The sequence below is a fragment of the Pleurodeles waltl genome, chromosome 6 (assembly GCF_031143425.1).
Source record: "Pleurodeles waltl isolate 20211129_DDA chromosome 6, aPleWal1.hap1.20221129, whole genome shotgun sequence".
Lineage (NCBI taxonomy): Eukaryota > Metazoa > Chordata > Amphibia > Caudata > Salamandridae > Pleurodeles > Pleurodeles waltl.
In genome coordinates this window covers 1,032,866,410-1,032,884,545 of record NC_090445.1, presented here as the reverse complement: position 1 = coordinate 1,032,884,545, position 18,136 = coordinate 1,032,866,410, and the positions used below count along the sequence as shown (strand labels likewise).

The 18,136-nt window shown below is 43.9% G+C and overlaps 1 protein-coding gene across 3 annotated transcripts in view; it reads right to left on the bottom strand.

The window, feature by feature from the left end:
- Positions 1–18,136, bottom strand: part of AJAP1 (adherens junctions associated protein 1) — a 994,606-nt gene that overhangs the window by 643,144 nt on the left and 333,326 nt on the right. The window lies entirely within an intron of this gene.

The window sequence follows — 18,136 nt, the reverse complement described above, 5'->3', positions numbered from 1 at the left end:
TTTGCGAGTCGCAAACCGGAGGTTGCTATGCAGAAATGCATTTTCAGAGTCGCAAATAGGAAGGGGTGTTCCCTTCCTATTTGCGACTCACAGTGGTATGCAACTCCATTTGCGCCCGCGTTCGCGGTCGCAAATGGAGTCGCAGTTACCATCCACTTGAAGTGGATGGTAACCCACTCGCAAATTGGAAGGGGTCCCCATGGGACCCCTTCCCCTTTGTGAGTGGACCCACCAATATTTTTTCAGAGTAGGTAGTGGTCCAAGGGACCACTACCTGCCCTGAAAAAACCCGAAACTAAAGTTTTTTTTTGTTTTTTTTAAGTGCAGCTCGTATTCCTTTAAGGAAAACGGGCTACAATTGAAAAAAAAAAAAACTGCTTTATTTCAAAGCAGTCACGGACATGGAGGTCTGCAGGTCCCAGCAGGCCTCCATACCCGTGAATGCCCATAGTCGCTATGGGGCCGCAATTTGCGACCCACCTCATTAATATTAATATTAATGAGGTGGGTCTTTGTGACCCCATAGCGACTCGCGACTCTGAGACACCGTTCTGCATTGCAAATTGCGAGTTGCAATTTGCGAGTCGCTCAGACTCGCAAATTGCAACTCGCAATTTGCAAAGTTGCTACATCTGGCCCTAAGGGCTAACATTGGGTTTTGTGACACATACTGTCAGTGTGGTTTGTCATCTAGGGCGGTTTGAATCATCTATTTATAACTGGGTCCAGATCTACATGGTTCCCAATACAATTTAGTGCATTGTTTTGGGGGCCACATTTAGGCACACAGGAGTCCTTTTTATGCAACGCATTACCAATGAAGTGGTTATCAGCCAGTTGCATCCATACTTCACTTTGTGCACATATGATGACAGGGGACAGTGTTACAGGTGTGATATGTGTTTTATTGGTGGTAGGGATTGAATAGTTCAATTTACAGTGATGGCAGTTGGTAATGGGTGGTTGTTCTCAATGCCAACATGGTGGCAGCCTTGTTGGTAGTATAGATGAGTCCATCAATGCTTACATCAGTTCTTATTGCTTCTAAGCACTGTTTGGTGGTTGATTGTGTGGGATGGTTGCTGTGCAGATTGATTCAGAGTTACTTCTTGAAGGGGGCCTTGTTCTTGGCAGGGGTTCCAGTCCCAAATCTTGGCCTGAGGGTCCGTTTGGGCGTCTGCTGTTGACCTTGAGGGGATGACATGGTTGGCCCTGGTGTTTCCTCTGAGGGTAATTCCTGGGATGTTGCTGCTGATGGTGTCATTGTCCGGTCTGTGCCCTGTGCTGAAGGGGGGCATCCTGTCCTGTGGGGGTCTCAGACTGGGTTTGTACCAGCTGCAGCAGTGCTTCTGCTATGCTGCCCATTGTGGTGTTATGCTGTTTCCACTGCTCCATGGCCTCTTGGTGGTGTACCTGCTGCATCCTCTGACTGTGCTCCAGGGTGGATACTATCTGTGCCAACCTGTCATGGGTATGCTGGTAGGCTCCCAAGACCTCAGATATCACATCCTGGGCTGCTGCATCCATCCTGTGGCTTCCCCCCTGGGCCACTGAGGCCCTCCCACTGGGCCTAGCGCCCTGTGCCTGTGTCCCCTTCCCAGGTCTGGCAGTACCACTTGTACTGGGGCCATCGTCTTCCTGCCTGTTGGTAGGGGTGACTGTGGCCTCTGTACCAGTGTTCCACCAGTCTGTGGCCTGGATACACTGGTGTGGGTACACTTGCCCTGGGCTGCTGTTCCTGCCTGGGTGGTAGGGGTGTCAGTGGTATCCTGAGAGGGGTTGATACATGGTGACAGTCCAGGACTGTGTGAGGGGCCTGCCTGCTCATCAGTGTCCAGGGATCCTTCCCCAGTCTCCTGTGAGATGCCTCTGTCTCCATAGGGGGCACTGGCACTCCGTGTCCTGTCCGTGAGGGTGACATGGGTGGTGGTGCCTGTTGGGGGACAGAGACATGTTACAAATGCATGATCAGATGGGGTGCACAGGGCTGGGCTGTTTTGTGCAGGTATAACATTTGGGGGCCATGCAGGGTGCCTTTGTGAGGTTTTCATTGTATTTTGCTTAGGGTGTGGAGTTGCATTGTGGGTGGTGTAGTGCCATTGGGAATCCTTGCAGGGGTAGGTGGCTGTGCACAGGGGGAGGGATGCAGGCCTGTCAGTGTGTTTGTAGTCATGAAGGGGGGTGGGATTCAGTGGCTGTGGGATGGGTGGGGTATTGGTCCTGGTGGGTGTGGGAGGGGTGGGGTGGTGCATGCTTTACAAGTATGATGTATATGGGGGTAAATGAGACGACTTACCCAAATCCATTCCTCCAGTGAGTCCAGTAAGTCCCTCAGGGTGCAGGATGGCCAGTACCTTTTCATCCCAGTCGATGTAGTCGGGTGGTGTTTGTGGAGTCTTCTGGACTGCACTGTGGTGTCTGGATGCCATGGCCGAGACCTTACCCCGCAGGTCGATCCATCTCTTGCAGATGTCGTCCTTGGTGCGTGGATGGTGTCTCCTTGCATTCACCCTGTTGACAATGGTCTGCCATAGCTCCATCTTCCTTGCGATGGGTGTGTGCTGCACCTGAGCCTCGAATATATTTGTGGCTCAACCTTCAGGATCTCACTCACCATGGTCCTTAGCTCCCTTTCTGTGAAGCGTGGATGTTTGGGGGGGTGATATGGTGAGTGTGGTGAATGGTGTCAGGGCTGAAAACGCGGTGAGGGTGCTCTTCTGTGGGTTGGTGTGCGTCTCGCATAAAATGGCATTCGGTGTCTGCTTCTGGTGCTCTCTGTCTTTGTTGGCCTAGTTTTGTTGCAAAGAATTGTGGGGTGTGTCTGTGAGTGTTTTATTGGGTTATGGATGTGTGTCAGGTGCGTGGGTTTCAAGCTTATCCAATGTGTGCACTTCTTGCTGTCCAGCACCGCCAATGGTCGTTCGGCTTCCACGGACCGCCAAGGTGATTTGTGCATCATTATTTGGAGGGCGGGATGTGGGTATGCTCGGCGATGGCGGGGTGGAAGGTCCAGCATTTCCGCCGACAGGGTCCTGGCGGTGACTGGTGGTCTGGTGATGTTTGACGGGGTAGGGATTTTGGTTCATTATATGACGGTTTGTATTCCTCGCCAATGGCGGTCTTCTCTTCACCGCCGCCATGGCGTCGGTGATGTTTACCACTGAGTTCATAATGACCACCTTAGTGTTTGCTCCCGCATGGTAGGAGCTTTGAAATTGCTCATGCCAAGCGAGAGTGAGCGCAGGATTCCCTGCTCACACCAGTGCAGCAAGGGAACTCCCTATGTCCTAGTGTTAATGGCTCTGGGATGTGGGACATGTATCCTCTTACCATTTCTTTGCATTGCTGGGCTCGAGGGTTGGGGTCCCACGGGACAAAATCATCCTGGGAGAGGGGCACAAGTTGTCCTCCTCCCCCTTAGTTTCGATGGCCAGGCCCTGGGGGATAGGGTCCATGGGGCCAAAAGGGGCCCAGGACAGCCGCATGAGCCACTTCACCTACCAGGGGGCTAATAACAATAAGCGCAGGAAATCATCACCATGCTTGTTATTTTTTAAGGTTCCCCTGGATCCATCGCTTCTCTGTGGTTTTGCGAGAAAATTTGGGAGGTCAGGGTATTTGTATGCTGTCCCCTTCTGTTGTTTTTTTTTTTTTACTTGCGACTCGGTTGAGTCTGAGTCCCAAGATTGTTGCCACCACTTCCTGGTTGAATTGGATTTACCTTCCTAGATGTGCATAAATATTTTTTCTTTAATAGCTCTAAAAGTACTGAACGTATCAACACCAAATTACAAATAGTACTCTTTCTCGACCTCGACCAAGAACTAGCTTTCTGCCAAATATGGTGCTATTCCATCTTGTGGTTCAGGCTGTAGTCGTGTGTAGTTGTTTCCCCTACCTAGGGGAAATTGCATGGGAAAAACATGTTTTGGGACTTCCCATTTTTCTCTGCCCCAGCTTGACAAATGACCCCTAACCTTTCCACACAGTAGCCAAAGTGAGTGACAAACTCGTTTTTAAAATGTTGTGATCATTTGTCGAACATCACCAAAGTTATGGACAAAGGATGCTTTTCCTATGCAAACTAGGTCCTAACTGCTAAGCCATGAGGTAATACTTATCTATATCTATATAGCTACATGTATTTAACTATATCTAGATAGATAGATAGATAGATAGATAGATAGATAGATAGATAGATAGATAGATAGATAGATAGATAGATAGATAGATAGATAGATCTTTTAGAGCTTTTTTATCTGAATAGAGCTCAAGTCCGCTGGATGTTTTAGTAGATTTCATGATGCAATGAATGTGCTATGATTACAATACAGGGCTCCATGGCATAAGTATTCACAGATCTGTCAGAAATTCTGAAGTATCTGTTGCCGCTAAAGTGACGCATTGTTGGAGTTGGTCGTAAGACTGACGCAACTTCAGCAATGCATCAGAACACAAGTGGTGAGTCCCATGTTACACGACCCACCTCAATTCTTATGCCTGGTTTGAGAAAGTATAGGGATTTCTATGCAGCCAAGTTGTAGAGTGACACTGTGAAAAGTTGCAAATTTCAGTGTCAGTTGTATGTGGCTTTTAACATGGGAACCGTTACCCTGTGTACATTATACCTGGCACATGTATAATGTAATGCAGGCCTCTACAAACCTACGAATTGGGCCCAATGCATCAGTTTTTAAATATGGAGCTGTGTAATTGCACCGCTGCTGCATCAAAAAAATGACACTGAAGCAGTGCGAGCTCCTTGTACACATGGGCCAACGTGTCGAAGGGACATTTCTCTGCCAGCTAGTCTCAGGGGGCTGATGATAGACATGCACAACAGCACTTTGAACTAAAGTCTATGGTTCCCAGGGTATGAATACATGGAATGGCCATTACAATGAACAAAGACAAAATCCAATGTTGGATCAGGGAGGGAAAGTGCTCACAAAGCAGTCATCATGAAGAAAGTTTTTACTTGTAGATGGTAGTTTGGAACAGCTCTGCTCCAGCCTCTAAAGGATAGAGAAGGCTTCTTGGCATTTTGTGTCCTTATTTCTTGTCTCCTTTGATGGGCTGGTCTCTTCCTGCAGTTGTGTTGACAGCTGTACAGGCCAGCAGAGTTTCAGTTGGGATTTAGGCTTAGTCTTAGACTGGAGGAAATCAGTGGTATGCAGCGCCTTGTAGGGATGCACAACAAGGGGTACAAGCATGTCTTTATCAATGCAAAACATCTCTGAGCTGGACAGAAGCTCCATTTCATATTTCCAGTTCTTGGTATGAGCCCACAGATAGTTATCATAAATGACTTCAAATAGTTTTGAATACCAAAAAAAACAGGCTGAAACAGAGTTTCAATTAAGCTTCTTCAATGGAAGATGTGTCAGTCTAATCCAGAAGGAACTGTTGGAGCTTCCATCTATGAGACATTAGCCAGGTAAGATGTCCAAGGACAACACCTTTCTCAAAATCTTGTGTAGTTTGCTCCGACAGAAGGTTGAGACATAGAAAGCAGAGGAAGAAGTGGAGGATTAAAAATCTTCTGTTTATTAAAGTATAATCATTATAATTGCTGGACCAAAGGTGATGGCAAACAATCTTCTGTCTAATCATGGTTGCTGCTCATGATCACTATTGAATAATCAATGCTCACAAGATTCATACTCATCCACAATCATTAAACAATAAACTGCATAAAATGGGCCATTGGACTTTATTTACAAGGTAAGTGCAATAATCGTATACTGTATAGTTGCAGTTAACACATGTCACATTCATTACTATGCTGCCTCCAGCCCAAAACTGGGGTTGAAATGGGTAACAACCTACAAACCACATTGGGTGAGTCCTATATAGGAGCTGCAAAATCTTAAACTGAAACATGGATATCCTAAGGGAGTTTTATATCTGGAGTTTGAGGAGTATCTCACCTTGGGATTAGGCCTCGGCAAAATCGTAATTAAACCAAAGGCATAATTTGTGTAATTTTGGGAATTTCACATGACTTTTCTTATGCGTGAATCTAAAAAATTTGCCATTATGCCACTTCATATAAATATTCACCATTCTGTAAAAATATACAACAAATATAGGCATGTGTAGCAAATATTTACCGAGAAGTCACAAGAACAACAGACTGTAATTGGTTATTGTTTGCAGTGCTTTTATTTAATGTGTAACTGTGCCAAAAATTGATCCACGGACTCCATGTATGCTGAAATATAACACAAAATGGCAGTTTTAGATTTTGCGTAATTGCATGTGATTTTGAGGTAAATTTGCATTTATGAGAAAACAAACTATGCAAATTTCCAACACCATTACTTGAGATTAGCCTGCCATCAACTGTGTTAAAAAAAGGAAAACCTTTTGAGACAATCCATGAATTAAAATAAATGTTGGTAATAGGTCACCTGCATGGATGGAGGTGGACCTTAGTCCTTTTAGCGAGTATTAATTTTTGGTGCTTATAAAGCTAGAATTTAGTGACAACTTGTTTTATGCTAAAATGTGGCATGAGGGTGCAATAAGCACTCAGTAGAGGCGAGGAGAGAGGATGTGCGTGGATAATAGAAAGGAAAGGAAGTTGATTTTCATAATTTTGAGAAAAATGAGGATCAAAACCTCTAAAAATATCACTGATTCACAATGCAAAGAGCAAACAAATACACCAATGTTCAGGTCCAAGGCCTGACAGTTGATTTTTAATGCTTAATTTGTATTAGTGGTTGCCAGTGGTTTCCATTGGCACTTATGGCCTGATTTAGATTTTGGTGGATGTGCTACTCCATCACAAAGGTGACGGATATCCTGTCTGCCAAAATAAAACCCCATAGGAAATAAGGGGATATATATTTCGGCAGACAGGATATCCGTAACTATTATGACGGAGTAACCTGCCTGCCGGATTCTAAATCAGACCCTTAGTGTTTGCAGGCACACAGTGATGTTAGTGTAGGTAGAAGACTCATTTTAACCTAAAGATAATTTGGTTAACTCAATAGTGTGAAGGTGTGGAAGCTATACATTGGCCAATCTTCATGCACTTCAAGGAAGCACGTGTTGCAATGTCAGACACGCAGTTGACAAGTGTGTTTTGGTACCATAGGTCCTTCAAGACACCTAATGCTGCTTCATTTAACCAAAGGTGATGCCACATGCAGCACCATGTAGGACTAATGAACCCTCTGGTACAGCATGTAGGTCTACAGACCTCTTAGAAGTCAGAGCCATGTTGAATATCACCCTACCGACCCAACTCCGGAACGAGCAGATTGATGCAGGAGGACTCAAAACTCTGCACAAAACAAAAAACTTTTTATTTACACATACAGTTTTTTTTGCTATCCAGGTAAAACTTTCAAGAGCAATTATAAGTAATAATAATTATTACTTCTTGCCTGTACCAACTAACTACAAGCCTTAAAGAAAGTTTCATCAATGTTTTAATCCCATGAGAATGACTTTAATAGGGACTTCATAAGGATCAAATGTGAAGGGGGTTTCAACTGTTACAAAATAAGTAGAAGGAACCAATTCACACATAAGTTTTTATTTTTATTTTATATGAGCATAGTGATATATTTTATATTCCTATCACCGGAGTCTGCCTTACTGGTTTAGATGTTCTTCAGTTATGTTGTTCTAGATACACACATAGCTTATAGACAGAGAGGAGTAATCCCACAATTCCAGTAACTCCCAACCAATGCTTACCACATCACACAGTAGAGTGGGTTCATACTTCCAAAGTCAATGTCATTGCTAGTTTAACACCCTTGTAGTTCTCGGTTCTTCTAAAGATATTCTTTTATTGTTAGAGAGTCCTCACCCACTTAATAATGGCATGCTTCCTCACTGGCCAGTCCAACCCGCCAAACCAAGATGATACTGGCTTGGCGGTCTCAACTGTAGCCCCACAGGAGAACCTGCTCCTATTGGAACAGGGCAATCAGAATAATTCTTGTGCTGGTCAGTGAGAACCAGAGTTATAGAAGATAATTTAAATACATTTGTGCTGTCTAAGGACAATACTTTATTGGTGACAGCACAAGATAAGGGTAAACACAAGTCTGTGGTGTGACAATGGTCTCAATGAATCAGTACACCAGAATCAATACCTTATGCAAATACAAACATGTTTCGCCCTCTTTACAAGTCCTTACATGGGAACATTTTTTCTCCAGGAAGTCTTGTGACCTTTGTCAGGGCAAATGTCAATGTGTTGTAGCCTACTGTCCATTACATGTTGTGTTCTCATACATGCAACTAGGTAAGAACAGCTACTACCTGGCCCTCTAGGCGTCTCCTAGGGTCATATATCAGCAGGAAGGAAAAACAATTCTTATTAATTGAGATTATGCTCCTTAATTTTAGATCAAAAGCCGTTCCCATGGGAGAATGAACATAGAGGTATCTTTGGGTGTAGGAAGACAACAACAAAGATGATACACCACTTTATACAGGCAAGACATAGAGTGGATGATTTCAAATGGTTTGTAATTGAACATTTAAGAGGGGCAGATAAGAATGTAATACAGAAACTATTCTACATAGGAAAAATATGGGTGTTTTGCCCTCACACTGATGTGGATGGACCTAATGATGAAATGAAATACCTTGGAATCAGTTGAGTGAGGGGAAAGCAAGATAATAATTTGTGGCCTACCCGCACGCCATCTGCAAGAGGTTGTGAAAGGTGATATTATTTCCAGAACTAGCTGCAATGAATGACATATGACTCTAGTCATAGGACACAAGACAAGAATTGGGATGAGCCTCGGCATGGTACCCTGGCTGTAAATATGATACGCCCTTATATGACGTTTCCACTGTGAGACTAGACCTCATTAGATAACAAATCTAGACCCCTTTAGAATAAAAACATACCCCCCCAGACAGTCATCTAAAAATGACTGGATTGCTAGAACATTCGCTAGTGTTTTATATGTAAAATATATAAAATAAAATGAAAATATACACGGTTACTCTGATTAGACGTACTTAGTGCAAGTTTCCCCAAGCTCCCCAGGAGCTGAAAAAGCCATGTTTAACTGAGATGAAAACCTTGTCATGTTATGATGGGATAAGATTAGGAATATAAGTATAGAACATAAGGACGGTAAGCGCGTGTGTCACATGCTTCTTGTGTTTGTTTTTATAAAAACTGCTTTTTAACTGCCTTTTAACTTAAAAATACTAATCTCTTTGGGGGCATAACTGTTTCTGTTTCTGGGAAATAAGGGTGATTTTAATCTTTCTTTTATACTTATTGGGAGTGAGGGCTGATTAGAGCCCTACTTCCATATACTACCGAACCTCCGGATGGTAGTCTAGTTGCTGTGGGTCATGTGAGGTCTGCTCTCTGACAAGGCAGCAAAATATTCATATTGAATGAGGCCGCGCAGCGGACGGTAAGCACGTGTGCCGAGTACTTCTTGTTTTTGTTTTTATAAAAACTGCTTTTTAACTGCCTTTTAACGTGGAAATACTCATCTCTTTGGGGGCATAACTTTTTAGCATATTTGGGCAATAAGGGTCATTTAATCTTGCTTTTATACTTATTGAGAGTACGGGCCGGTTAGAGCCCTACTTCCATTTACTACTGAACCTCCGGTCGGTAGTCTAGTTGCAGCGGGTCACGTGAGCTCCGCTCTCTGACACGGCGGCAATGTATTCACATTGAATGCGGCCGCGCCTAAGGCAAGCCCGTCTGCGCCCGTCCGCGTCTGACTGGGTCCGGGGCTGGGGTCCATGCCCATTTGCAGACCACTCTTACTTATTCCCCTCAATATCTTCGTTCTTTTGCAGAAAACTCCTTCCAGCACAAGATGTTATTAGATGACCCTAATGAATGGGGTTGTAAGCAGTGTAATTGGGTGACTCAGGCGCCCCAGACCTTAGAGGCGGTTAGAGCCCTGAACAAAGGTTCGGATAGGACAGGAGGAAAGCAAACAGATGACAGGACCTCTATTAGGGGCTCAATATACGCTTTGATAAATGCCTGCTCTTTAATCAAACATGAAACAGAAATTGCGGAATTAATTGGACAAAATAACGTTGATTGCCTTTTTATTACAGAAACTTGGGCTACTCCCTTAGGATATGTTTTTCACAGATTGGAGAGAACAACTGGTAGAGGAGGAGGATTAGCGGTTATCTGCAGATTAGATCTTACATGCCAATGGAGTCGACCGATCACCCCCTCTGAGATGTGTGAAGCCATGTATTTTAAAATTTATCAGAATCATTTTTTACTCTTTGAAGGACTGTTGGTATATCAACCACCTGGTCCTCTTTTGAATTTCTTACGGCATTGGCCAGGTTTGTTGGAGCCTTTAGTTATGTCAACCAAAGCCATTATATTAGGGGATTTTAACCTTCACTTCGATGACATTCAAAACTCTCATATTAAGCAGTTCATAAATCTTATGGCAGCTTTAGATTGGGAGCTGAAAGTCCTATCAGCTACACACATAGCTGGACATTTGTTAGGTGGGATTTTTGCCCGCTCTGAGGATCAGCTGGTACTAATTAATTCTCTGCTTAACTGGACAGATAATTTTCTTCTAACTTTCAGATTTACGGAGGCTCACTTACCCTCAGCCACCCAATAGTAAAAGAAAATTGATTAGACACTGGAATCGTATCAAGAAGGAACAGTTAGTACCTGCGTTGGAGGCAGGTTGGGAAATGGCTAAAAACCTGTCCCTGTCTTCGGTAGATAGTTTTAATCAGGGAATCTCCATTGCCATTAATCAATTGGCCCCTCTTAAGGCCTTTGATTCACGGAAAATGAAAAAACCTAGCCATCCCTGGTTCACAAGGGATCTTAAGTTGCTCCAAAGAAAGTATCGGCAACAAGAGCGGCGATGGAAACTGAATTCTAATCCCATTGAGAAAGAGAAATTAAGAACTGCTCTTAAAAACTACTAAAGCTAAATCTGAGCATTATACCCAAAAGATGAAAGTGGCCTCCAATGCCCCCAGAGAACTTTTTAAGGTTGTTAGTGTGCTAAGTTTTCCACGCCTCTCCTAGAGTTGCAGAAGTCACAAGAATTTTGCAATAAGGTGGCCACACACTTTGAAAATAAACTTTTACAAATCTATGCTAGCTTTAACCATTCTGATGGTCGCTCTGATGTAGTCAACACTGGTTCAAATATCAACCACCCCATACTAACTAATTTATAATCCCTACCTCCTGAACGGATAAAAAAGCTAATGCTAGAAATCAAATCAGGCTCTCCCTCTGATCCTTGTCCCTCTTTTATCTTACAATTAGCATCTGACCCTGTTTCGACAGCCTTAGCTCCAATTTTTTGTGAGGTCCTTACCTTCTTGGAAGGACGGTACAGTAATTCCTCTGAAAAAGAAACCAGATGGAATTAGACAAGACCTGAATATTTTACGACCTATTTCCTTACTTCCTTTCCAGGCCAAGATTTTTAGAAAACATATTAATAAGGAATTAGCCAACTTTCTAATTGCTTCAGGAGGATTAGATGCCTCTCAACATGGCTTTAGGAAGGCTCACTGTATGGAATCAACCCTCATTACCACATCTGATTCGATTCGGAGAATGGTGGATGAAGGACAAGGGGCTACACTAGTCCTATTGGACCTATCAGCGGCATTTGACACTATTTCTCCTCAGATTATGATATCCCGCTTATATCAAGCAGGGATTCGAGATGTGGCTCTGAAGATGTTTCAATCCTTCTTGAAAGATAGACTGACCATGGTGAGCTGCGGTGACTATAAGTCCCCTGCATACCATTTACCTTGTGGTGTCCCCAAGGATTATCACTTAGTCCCACTTTATTTAATTTGTATGTTCCTCCTTTAGCCTGACTGATTTGTACCTTTGGCTTTAGGCTGACTTCCTATGCTGATGATACACAATTGATCATCCCAGTCTATAAGAACTTGGAGGAAGTGGCAGATCGCTTTAACTAATGTATGCAAGAAGTCAACAGATGGATGAATTTAAACTGGCTTAAATTAAATGGTGACAAAACTGAAATATTATGCTTTGGATCTGGAAAGGAACTGTGGAACTCTAGTTGGTGGCCGATAGACTGTGGAACTCCCCCGGCTCCTATTACTGCCAAAAGAAATGTAGGTGTCACTTTTGACAACTGTCTCTCCTTCAAATCGCATGTCTATTATAATATTAAAGCTTCTGGACATCGAAAATGCTGAGAAAGATTTTCCCTTTTCTTCAAAGGGAATGGAGAGTTACAGTGACTTTAGCATTGGTAATATCCAAATTAGACTATTGCAATACTTTGATGCTGAATTTGGATAAGACATCTCTGAAGAAGCTTCAGCTGATTCAGAACACTGCTGCAAGGGCTGTCTTAAATCTTCCCCATTCAGCCTTGGCCAGTAGCAGTTTAAAACAACTGCACTGGCTTCCAGTGGCTAAATGTATTACTTTCAAGACCTTATGCTTGACCTACAAAGCAGTACATGGAAATGGTTCTAAATATTTGGCTTCCCGGTTATGCTGGTACAAACCCAATAGGCAACTCCTCTCGATAGGAGCATTCAGTATTCAGGTCCCCCACACCTATAAACCAAAATGGGGTGATAAAGCATTTACGGTGGCTGTTACCAAATGCTGGAATTCTCTTCCCCTGTTTAATCAGGAAGGAACAAAATTTCTGGGCCTTTAGGAGGCTAGCCAAAACTTGGCTTTTCCCATGCTAATTTTCCTTTGATTCTTCCTTTATCCTGTCAGCGCCTCACTTTACCTTCTGAGCGCTTCAATGCCTCGGCCGGAATGCGCTTTATAAATTAGAAATACAAATACAAATTATAAAATGCCAATTTAGGATGAAGTTCATACTTTTTATTGGCCCTGATAAGTTTTGAAGGGTAAAAGAAATAATATAACCTAATCTTTTTTTGAAAAGCAAGGTGTTTTAAATCCGTAGGAATGATACAACTGATCGGCATTTGGAGAGGACCACAAGTCTCTAGAATCTCTCTAAGGCGCGTGCAAATAAGGTCACACAGGGACACGAAAGCTATGTTGGGGGGAGCGATATCGTAGGAGCGGGGAGGTACAATCCCTCACTTTCGGAAACTGAGAGGAGGAGCGGCAGCACTATGTGCTGGCCCTGAGCATGTGTGAAGAGTGGTGGACCCGCCTTGACGAAGTAAGCCGGGGGCGGGCCCTGACAGTGAACGCTTGGGGACTGGTAGCCAGGGCGGCATGTTGAGAACCAGTGTCCTATCAGCATAAGATTCCATTCACAAGTTGTGGAGAACAAGTGTCTTGACTCAGGTGTAATGTGTGTGGGTGTGTGAATGATGGTAATTGATACCATACATCTACTTGAGTGCAGAGACAACGTGGCAATATAAACTGACAAGTATTTCAAAACAATATCGTCGGCATCACACAATAGTAATATAATTATCTGGTGTGATACTTGCATTATGATGTATACTAGTATGGCATTCGGTAATAGAGATTCCATATAACCATGAAAGGAGGATACACTACTTCAGCCAAATCTAAGCTCAACTGAAGCACAATTATAGTAACATGAGTTTGACAGGATGGGGCTTCATGAATGCAGGAGTGAAGAAGTGAGAATATATAAAATATGTCTCCCCTGAAATAAGGCTATAGAATGAGTGGATATGCACAAGGTTCTTCTAGAAGACTACCCTTATGATTTCCCATGAGGTATCCATAGCTTGTTCTAAACATGTAGGCAAGGGCTGACATTAAGTACCTGTTGTTCTGTCCTGTTTTATAGATTCTGACCAATAAAGTGTGTAACAATAAGTGGGACTCCATCCCCTAGTGACTGTAGAGGCCTTGAACTGACTTTTGCAGGGTAAGATGCACTGTTTTTTATTATATTTACAAACTATGACTGTGTTTTCAACTGCTTGTCTTGTCACTACTTTTGAGTTTGTGAATGATCATAGTTTTACATACAGAGAGCAGAGTGCAGTGTAACACAATATTTTGTGTTTTTTGGTTCCACTGGAAGTGTTTTTTCTTCCTGCTGATATATGACCCTTGGAGATGCTAGAAGACCAGGTAGGAGTTAGTCTTACCTAGTTGCATATTTGAGAACACAACATGTGACAGGCAGTAGGATACAACGTTTTGCCTTGTCAAAGGCCACAACACTACCTATAGAAAAGATTTTCCCAAGTAAATAAGAATTTTGTGAGGAGAGACAACACATTGTAAGAGTAGGGAATGAAGTAAAGGACCAGGAATGGCAAAGGAAAGAGGGAGAATGAATATAGTGGCAGAAGGAAAGAACATTGAACAAGCCTGGAGGGAATGGACAACATAGTATGGGCATAGGATTAAGAGGGAGGGAATGCTAGTGGTGTAAGTGGGCAGTGTCTGTGGGAGACGTGGTTAGCACTAGTAATAAAAGTGGGCACAGTACATGTTAGAAAACATTGTGGCACCAGCACTTTGTTTTTTACAAATTAAGTACTGTATATTGTATATGACTTGTAACAGTGGTACTCAAATAACAGAATGTGGTAGTAAAGAATACATAATGACATACAGATTGTGGTGGCTGAGAACACTGTAGGACAAATATCAACAGAACAGAATTTTGTTACATGAAAATTGAAGAATAAAATATCCAAAGGCAAGTTTTTATATATTTTTCCACATGTACGTATATATATATATATATATATACATATATATATATATATACATATATTGTAATATATATATATATGACAACGCATTACTCCATGTATTGATCACAACACCATACTCCATGTATTGATCAGGCAGCATTTTCTCAGACACCTCAACATATTTCAACTCGCTGTCTTTATCAAGTGTTTTCAGTCTGAACATGTTATTTTCATTAGCATGCCTTATATAAGTGCAGAGGTATCCTGGGATTTGTAGTTCTAAATGTTTCTCACTTTCAAGTTCATTTTTCGCTTTGACTTGATTAATGGCACAATCAGTCAACTCAATTCACGCATATCTTGCTTTCATTGGAATTTTGTAGGTGAGCTTAATTTTACTTTCATTGGTTTGCTCAGTGCAAATGTACCCATAGTTCTTATCATAAGGTTCACCAACATTACTGCTGCACGGAATGACTCTGCACTTATAAAACGTATGCTAATGAAAATAACATGTTGTCTTTGTTGGCACAAATTTACAAGGGTTGTGATCTTTGGTGGCGTTTGATGAATCTTCACGAAAGTTTCCAAGAAAACACAACACTTACTCCAGTGTCTGTCTGAAACGTTTCTGGGTAATCCATCAAGCGGGGGCTGAGAAAAAGTAGAGGTACCAAAATGCTTTTGCCCCATTAATTTTTCCTTAGGGATTTTGAACAGCGATCAAACCACTGGACGGAATGACACCAAATTTGACAGAAAGGTATCTCTTGGTCCAGAAAGAGCCATTTTTGTTATTTGGTATAACTCTGTTTAGTAGTTTTAGAGAAATTAAAGAAAATCCAGGTTTGTATATATAGGGACGCAAAAGATTTGCGCACCCTCCCGATCTTGTACTGAGATCAGATTGGCTGCCAACACTTCAACAAGGAAGTATTGGCAGCCATGTTGGGACCCCCACCCCTGAAAACGAAACCACCCCAACTCCCCACCCCCAAAAAACAAACTACCCTGACCCTTCCATCCCCAAAAAGCCAAACTACCTCCATCCCCAAAACCAAACTACCTTGACCTCTCAGCCCCCAAAAAATAAACTACGTTGACCCCCCACCCCCACTAACAAACTACCCCAATGCCCCCACCCCACCCCAAAAACCAAACTACCCCCACCCCCCAAAAAACAAACTACCTGATTCCCACCCCGAAAAAACAAACTACTTTGATCCCTCAACCCAATCCTCAAAACAAAACTAACCCTACCTCCACCCCCCTAAAAACAGAACTTCCCCCATCCCCAAGACCCTAAAAACCAGAACAAACCGAGTCCCCCCACCCCTGCCCCTAAAAAACAAACTACCCCGATATCCCCCCACCCCAAGCCCTTAATCCACCCCACCTCTAAAAACTGCCCACCCCACTTACCTGACCACATCCTCTCCCGATGCTGACTCCCAATTTCTCTGCCTTAATGACACATGTGCGTTGTTGAGCACATGCATGGTTAAGTAATAGAAAATGAGAATTGTTAACACAAGCATGGTTCCACTTGCATTAACAATGTAGGTTGTTGTTCCGGAGTCGTTGTTATGGATGTTTCCCCTTAAAAGTTCTTTAAAAAAAAATTGCTGTGAATTTGCTACGGGGTCACAAATCCAGACAAAACCTTTTAAAAATCAAGCAAGCACAGGCTCCAGTGCTTCTTTTCTATCAAGCCCCCTAGTAGGCCAGGTCCCAGGGGCATTTCATATTTTAATGAGGGAGGGCACACCTGGTGCCTCTGCAACCCTGGGGTCTGCTGCCTCCCAGGGGCATGTCTGTTATTATGAGCAGGGGCTGTGTTGCCCCTCCACAGCCCTGGGGACCGCCTCCTCACAGGGGCATTTATGTAATTATATGAGGGACTGTGTGGACCGCCCACAACTTTGAGGCCCAAAACCTCCCCAGGACATTGTTAAACTTGAATGAGGGGGATTGAGCAGCCCACTGAGCCCCTAGGACCACCACTCCCTGTGGCTGTTCATTGGAGGGGGGCCGCCCAGCCTCCTCAAGGAGCCAATAATGGCCCTGGGGACCACCTAACCCCAGAGCTCGCTCCTGCTATGTCCCACCCCTGGGACATAGCTGTTTGCTGTGGCTTGGGGGCAACTTTGACAGCTGCCGCCAAGTCACAGCAAACACTTTGCCTGCAGTGAGGGAGAGCTGGAAAAACAGCTCTCCCTCGCTGTGAGCATAGGTTTCCTCTATCTCTGCCTGCAGTTTAGGAAGACAGAGCAAACAACTGCTGTAACAGAGAGGGAGCTTCTCTAGCAGCTCACTCTCTGTGACAGCAATGCTGGCTTCCACAGGTGGTGGGGAGACAGGTGGGACTATGGGGGCCTTCAGGCTACCCACACGCTCCCCCACATTATGACTGGGTCCCCTGGATGGCACCCAGGTCACATGGCCGAGCCCTGGAGGATAGGGTCCCTGGGACCGAGATCAGCCTTGCGGAGGGGTTCATACGGCCCCCCTCCACCCAAAATAAATATATATTTATGTTGCATGCCAGGGAATGGGTTTTCCAGGACCAAGAACAGCCTGGGGAGGGGGGGGGGGGGTAGTCAGCCCCCCCTCCCCACAAAATAATGAAATAATTAAATGTTTAGGTTGGGCCTGGAGGATGGAATCCACTGGGATGAGATTGGCCAGCCCCCTCCCCCCCAAAAAATGAATATTTAGGCTGGCCCTGGGGGATGGGGTCCTTGGGGCCGAGATTGTCCTGGAGACAGGGGCATGCTGGGTTGGGTTGTAATAGGGGTTGGCCGCAGGGCCTGGCTGCAGGTGAGGCCCTGCGGCCAACCTCTGCTGTGCATGGCTGAAGGATTTGCGGAGTGCAGGGTTGAATTGTTAATCTGGTTGGCCAGGCCCTCAGGGAACCCTGCTGCACTTGGCCAAAGAAAAAAAGTTTAGAAGACCGCCCTTATTTTTAAATGTCATGGAAAACAGCTGATCCAGATTTTCCTGACACTTAAAAGCAAAATGCTTTATAGCTCTGGTGTGATCCGTAAGGGACCATTAGACTGAGGCTAAAAGGCTCAGGGTGGCCTTACCATGGCCTGCTTTTTTTTCACTTTGTTTCTGTGACTCGGATGAGCCGAGCTGAAGCCGGGTATCTAGATTGCTGTCAACTGTTCCTTGTTGAAGTATTGGCAGCCAATCAGATATCAGCATGGGGACAGTTTGATCCACTGTGGATCTGCTTCCCTAGATGTCTGGCATTTTTTGACCTGTAATATCTGTAAAACGGCTGAACTGATTTACACCTAATCCTATACCAAGAGCTAGCTTTCTGGCAAACAGGATGTAATTCCATCCAGCAGTTCGGGCTGTAGTTGTGTTCAAAATCTCTATGGGAAAATGTATGGGAAAAACCTGTTTTGGGACCCCACTTTTTTCTCAGACCCCACTTATTGAATCACTCCGCAACTTTCAAGACTGCAGCCAAACTGATCAAAGT